Raw genomic sequence first — 7463 nt, forward strand, 5'->3', positions numbered from 1 at the left:
TTTTGTGCCTCATTGCAAAGCAACAGCGTTCAAAGGTTTTGGGTCAGTAAGATTTTAAGAAACTAATACTTTTTTTTTTTTTTTAACATGGACCCATTAAATTGTTTAAAAGTGGCATTAAAGACATTTATGCTGTTACAAAATATTTCAATTTCAAATAAATGCTGTTCTTTTGAGCTTTCTATTCATGAAAAAATCCTAAAACTATCATGGTTTCCACAAAAATATTAAGCAGCACAACTGTTTTCAACATTGATACTAATAAGAAATGTTTCTTCAGCACCGAATCAGCATATCAGAATGTTTTCTGAAGGATCATGTGACACTGAAGATGCTGAAAATTCAGCTTTGCATCACTGGAATAAATTTAAAATATACATTATGAAAATAGAGTTTTAAAATTCTAATGTTACACAGCATAACTGATTTCTTGTATCATTTGATTCTTTTTTCAAAAACATTAAAAGATCCGATTGCAAACTTTTGAATGGGCAGCTCACAAATAACACCAATTAATGTAGTTCCAAACGTAGGTTCGGGAGGAGCCTAAACATTCAGTCTTGTCAATCATCATTATGAGCGATTACAAGGATCTATTTCTCTTATTTTCCCTCTATGCAGTACTGTTGGGGGTTTATCTCGGAGCTCAAGCCGAGCCTCCTTTGAGTTCAGCAAGCCAAGTTTGTTTTACCATTAACCATTCAGACTTGAATAAGCAGGTGAACTTGTGAAGCAACAGATTTTATGGTGAGAGACTTGGATCAAGATTAGATGTTGAAAGAGACATCACCAGTGCTGGTTGAGGGTTGAAATGATTTTGGACTTTGGCCCACAAGCAAAAGAAAATACATTCAAACCAGAAAATGTATTATTATTTGAAGCATATGTAAGTATAAACAATACCACCACCCTTGCTGACTGTTTAAATCAATAATATATTTATACTTTTTAATCAGTCTGCTTGCTGATGTATTTTGTATTGTTGAATAAAGCTGAAAACCAATGTTTTTTTTTCTTCAGTTGTGTGAATCAGTCCCTTAATCCCTCCTTTTTTTGCCCTCTGTCAAACTGTCCCATTCTCATTTTCTTCTCTTTGTTTTTTGCACGAAAACAGATAGTGCTGAGAGTGATTATGGGATCTTTTGAGAAACTCAAACTCATCCTGTTCCTTTTGATGCTCCGTTTACAATTTCACTAAGCATTGTAATTGTAAGACCACTTCCTTGATATGAAAACTGGTTACAATTATATCTTGATAAGAAAACATTGACTTTGGCCCAGCTGATACCCTTCTTCTACACAAACAATATGTATATGATCTTACTTAGAGGGGCCTGTAACGGAGCAAATGAAACCGATGAACTCTGTGAAAGTTACAGGCTCCACCTCATGCACTCATTTGGGAAAGGGTGGGGCGAGCAGGCAGACAGACTCTCACCACTACCAAATTCAGCAGATTTGGGAGAAGTATGCAGATATCACAGGGAAATATAATGCCATAAATGTTTTGATCTATTGGACAGACACAGCTGTTCCTGTACAGACTTCCAGCTGTGAGAAAAGGCATAATCCTGCCAATGCCGTACAAAGAATAACAGGCCATCATACTTTTTTCTTTTTTTTTTTAACCTTATGGTATGCAGTAGCTGTGCAAAAAAATATGCCAAAACATTAAAAAGGTAGTGTTTCACAGGAAGGATGAAGTGGGTGTACACTAATTCTGAATGGACAGGCTACATCAGCATCAAAAAAATGGACTCTGTTTTTGTACCTTTCTTAATGGTCTTATTGTGCACGATTCATCGGTGCGTGTTATTCAAAATAAAAATGTGTTATCTTCAGAATCTTTAATCAAAATTTAATAACTTGCACTTCCTCTCGAATGACTTTCCTTTCCCACTAACGTCAATCTGACGGCATGGACAGGGAAATTAGCCAAACATTTAATCCGCTTCTACCTGTTTGCAGTGACGACCACGTCAAACTAGTGTAGCAAAACAGAAATGGTGACAGTACATTTTCACCCTAAAACTAAACTCTGATCTGCTTCCTTTACTGGCCTGCTGCCTTTTTTGCAGGTCATTATAATACCCCTTTCATGATCCAATAAACTTCCGAAGGATAAAATTAAATTACACTGAACAAAATTATAAACACAACACTTTTGTTTTTGCCTCCATTTTTCATGATCTGAACTCAAAGATCTAAGACTTTTTCTATGTACACAAAAGGCATATTTCTCTCAAATATTGTTCACAAATCTGTCTAAATCTGTGTTAGTGAGCACTTCTCCTATGACGAGATAATCCATCCTCATCACAGGTGTGACATATCAAGATCCTGATTAGACAGCATGATTATTGCACAGGTGTGCCTTAGGCTGGACACAATAAAAGGCCACTCTAAAATGTGCAGGGGGGTCTGAAAACCAGTCAGTATCTGGTGCGACCACCATTTGACTAACACAGTGCAACATCTCCTTCGCATAGAGTTGATCAGGTTGTTGATTGTGGCCTGTGGAATGTTGGTCCACTCCTCTTCAATGGCTGTGGGAAGTTGCTGGATATTGGCAGGAACTGAAACACGCTGTCATATATGCCGATCCAGAGCATCCCAAACATGCTCAATGGGAGACATGTCCGGTGAGTATGCTGGCTATGCAAGAACTGGGATGTTTTCAGCTTCCAGGAATTGTGTACAGATCCTTGCAACATGGGGCCGTGCATTATCATGCTGCAACATGAGGTGATGGTCGTGGATGAATGGCACAACAATGAGCCTCAGGATCTCGTCACGGTATCTCTGTGCATTCAAAATGGCATCAATAAAATGCACCTGTGTTTGTTGTCCATAACATACACCTGCCCATACCATAACCACCATGGGCCACTAGATCACACAACGCTGACATCAGCAAACCGCTCACCCACACGACGCCATACACGCTGTCTGCCATCTGCTCTGTACAGTGAAAACCATGATTCATCCGTGAAGAGAACACCTCTCAAAAGTGCCAGATGCCATCGAATGTGAGCATTTGCCCACTCAAGTCAGTTACAACGACGAACTGCAGTCAGGTCGAGACCCTGATGAGGACGACGAGCATGCAGATGAGCTTCCCTGAGATGGTTTCTGAAAGTTTGTGCAGAAATTCTTTGGTTATGCAAACCGATTGTTGCAGCAGCTGTTCAGGTGGCTGGTCTCAGATGATCTTGGAGGTGAGGATGCTGGATGTGGAGGTCCTGGGCTGGTGTGGTTACACGTGGTCTGCGGCTGTGAGGCTGGTTGGATGTACTGGCAAATTCTCTGAAACACCTTTGGAGACGGCTTATGGTAGAGAAATGAACATTCAATTCAAGGGCAACAGCTCTGGTGGACATTCCTGCAGTCAGCAAGCCAACTGCACGCTCCCTCAAAACTTGCGACATCTGTGGCATTGTGCTGTGTGATAAAACTGCACATTTTAGAGTGGCCTTTTACTGTGTCCAGCCTAAGGCACACCTGAGCAATAATCATGCTGTCTAATCGGCATCTTGATATGCCAGACCTGTGAGGTGGATGGATTATCTCGACAAAGGAGAAGTGCTCACTAACACAGATTTAGACAGATTTGTGAACAATATTTGAGAGAAATAGGCCTTTTGTGTACAAAGTCTTAGATCTTTGAGTTCAGCTTAAAATGGAGGCAAAAACAAAAGTGTTGCATTTATAATTGTATTCAGTGTAGACAGATAGCTAGATAGCTAGATAGATAGATAGATAGATTAGATAGATAGATAGATAGACAGATTCTGAAATTTACATTAATGCTATTTGTTTTGTACTGATAGGTCCCTTAATATGCAATCTGCAAGCAGTCACGTCATTACTGCACGGTAGAAGCTGATTGGCCTCTGTTGATCCTGCAGCCAATGAGATTGCTTACTCAACATTTAAATAGTCTAGTTCAGTGTTCAGGCTAGTCCTTTCTAGTGTTGCAAATAGAAATGCCACTGGACATAAGAAGGATGCAGTTGATAGCTAATTATTGGGCTAATTTGCAGGGGCACAATGATGATCACCCTACAAAAGGGGTGCTAAAAGTGTGTTGGGAATATGGGAAATGTAAAAAAAGATAACTTTGGATGAATAGGAAACGAAATGGTAAAAGTGATTGGGGTGCATGATATGAAGGTTAGCCTTACAGTGGTATACCCGGCAATGGCTCCATGGAAGATGGTATGTCCTGAAGTAGATTGGAAATTGTTAAAGATAAAACAGGAGGCAAATATTGATTTGGCAGATGCTTTTAATGTCATTTTAATAAAAAAAAATACAAAGATGTTATGCAGATATACACTGATGGAACAAAGAAACCAGAGATAGGATTTGGTGTGGTAATTCCAGAGAAAGGGATAGAAATTAATATAAGGAAATTAAATAATTAAGGAGTGTATACAGTAGAGATGGTAGCAATTTTGGTTGCTCTGAGATGAGTGGAAAAATCAAAAAAAGACAAAGCTGTCATTTGTTCAGACTCTTCATTAGCCCTAGTAAGCCTAAGATCGTTTCGATCCAAAAGTTGACAAGATATATTATTTTAAGTACTTCAATCTGTAACAAGGATAATAAAGCAGGAAGGCCAGGTTAAATTCCTGTGGGTACCAGCACATGTGGGAGTGAAGGGAAATTAGAGTGCTGATGAGGTGGCAAAAAAAAAATATATATATTAAAGAGATAGTTCACCCAAAAATGAAAATTATTCCTTGATTTACACAATGCGTTCTTACACGTTGTTGTGTAGAACGTCATGGCATTGTGTACTACACTGCGGAAGTTAATGCTTTTTGGACGAACACTATATTGTCAAAAATATTTGGACACCCCTCCAAATCATTGAATTCAGGTGTTCCAATCAATTCCATGGCCACAGGTGTATAAAATCAAGCACCTAGGCATCCAGACTGCTTCTACAAACTTTTGTGAAAGAATGGGTCACTCTCAGGAGCTCAGTGAATTCAAGAGTGGTACCGCGATAGGTTGCCACCTGTGAAATAAGTCCATTCATGAAATTTCCTCACTAGTAAATATTCCACGGTCAACTGTTAGTGGAATCATAACAAAGTGGAAGCAGTTGGGAACAACAGAAACAGAAACAGACCATGTAAAATCACAGAGCAGGGTCAGCTGAGGTGCACAGTTCGCAGAAGTCACCAACTTTCTGCAGAGTCAATAGCTACAGACCTCCAAACTTCGTGTGGCCTTCAGATTAGCTCAAGAACAGTGCGTAGAGAGCTTCATGGAATGGGTTTCCATGGCCGAGCAGCTGCATCCAAGCCTTACATCATCAAGTGCAATGCAAAGCGTCGGATGCAGTGGTGTAACGCCAACCACCACTGGACTCTAGCAGTGGAGACGTGTACTCTGGAGTGACGAATCACGTTTCTCTGTCTGGAAATCCGATGGAAGAGTCTGGGTTTGATGGTTGCCAGGAGAATTGTACTAGCCTGACATGCAGTGAAAGGAACTCTTAATGCTTAAGCATACCAAGACATTTTGGACAATTTCATGCTCCCAACTTTGTGGGAACAGTTTAGGGATAGCCCCTCTCTGTTCCAACATGACTGCGCACCAGTGCACAAAGCAAGGTCCATAAAGACATGGATAAGCGAGTTTGGTGTGGAGGAATTTGACTGGTCTGCACAGAGTCCTGACCTCAACCCGATAGAACACCTTTGGGATGAATTAGAGCAGAGACTGTGAGCCAGGCCTTCTCGCCAAAATCACTGCATGACCTCACAAATGCGCTTCTTGAAGAATGGTCAAAAATTCCCATAAACACACTCCTAAACCTTGTGGAAAGCCTTCCCAGAAGAGTTGAGGCTGTTATAGCTGCAAAGGGTGGGCCAACTCCATATTAACCCTACGGATTAAGAATGGGATGTCATTAAAGTTCATGTGCACGTAAAGGCAGGCGTCCCAAAACTTTTGCCAATATAGTGTATGTCAAATGCACATGGCTGTTGCACCAGAAGCTTTTTATTTTACTTGTCTTACACAAATGCATCAATTCACTTCAGAAGGCCTTTTTTTAACCCCCTGAGGTGATATGGAATCTTCTTTTAGCACTCCAAACCGCTGATTTGGGGTGCCACTCAAAACCATTATTAACCTTGGAGGACTAAGGATATTTTTAAATATATCTCCGATTGTGTTTGTCTGAAAGAAGATAGTCATATACACCTAGGATGGCTTGAGGGTGACTAAATCATGGAATAATTTTAAATTTTGGGTGAACTATCCCTTTAATGAAAGCAAATGTTGAGATGCAAATACGAATTAGTAAAGGGAGATGAAATGTATAATCTGGGAAAAAATTTAACAAATGTGGCAAGATGGGTGAGATGGAGAGGGGAAGGGCGGACATTTATATCATATCCAAAAGAATATCAAAGTAAATAGAGTAGGCAGTGGAGACAGAAGAGAGGAAGCTGACAAGGTTAAGGTTGGGACATTGTGTTTTAAATAAATAATTTAAAAAAATGGTAGGGAAACAGTCAGGCTTGTGTGAGGAGTGTCAGGAAGAGGAGTCAGTAGAACATGTAATTTTGAATTGCAGGAAATATGTGATAGAGCGAGGGGTAATGGAAATTAACCTTAATAAATTAGGAATATGAGAGTTAAATTTAAAGGCAGCTTTGGAGATGAGTATGAGAATGGAGGTTAGAGAACTGATAAACTTTTTGAGGGAAACGGCTTTTTCACAGGATATGATGGTTATGTTTTTTTTTCTTCCCTTTATCCCCTTCCCGCACAAAAGAAAGAGCAGAGGGTCGTGGTAATGCACCAAAATTTTGGATGCTAACCACTGTTAAAAATGAAGAAGTAGTAGTCCTTTCTATGAAAAGCACCTTCTTAAAGGGTTAGTTCACCCAAAAATGAAAATAATGTCATTAATTACTCACCCTTATGCCGTTCCACATCCGTAAGACCTTCGTTAATCTTCAGAACACAAATTAAGATATTTTTGTTGAATTCCGATGTCTCAGTGAGGCCTCCATAGCCAGCAATGATATTTCCTCTCTCAAGATTCATTAATGTACTAAAAATATATTTAAATAAGTTCATGTGAGTACAGTGGTTCAATATTAATATTATAAAGCGACAAGAATATTTTTGGTGTGCCAAAAAAACAAAATAACAACTTACTTAGTGATGGCCGATTTCAAAACACTGCTTCAGGAAGCTTCGGAGCATAATGAATCAGCGTATCGAATCATGATTCTGATCGCATGTCAAACCGCAAAACTGCTGAAATCACGTGACTTTGGTGCTCTGAACCACTGATTCAACATGCTGATTCATTATACTCCAAAGCTTCCTGAAGTAGTGTTTTGAAATCATCCATCACTATATAAGTTTTTTTTTTTTTTTTTTTGGCGAACCAAAAATATTCCCGTCGCTTTATAAAATTAATATTGAAC

This window comes from Chanodichthys erythropterus, chromosome 23 (assembly GCF_024489055.1).
Source record: "Chanodichthys erythropterus isolate Z2021 chromosome 23, ASM2448905v1, whole genome shotgun sequence".
In the NCBI taxonomy this organism is placed as follows: Eukaryota; Metazoa; Chordata; class Actinopteri; order Cypriniformes; family Xenocyprididae; genus Chanodichthys; species Chanodichthys erythropterus.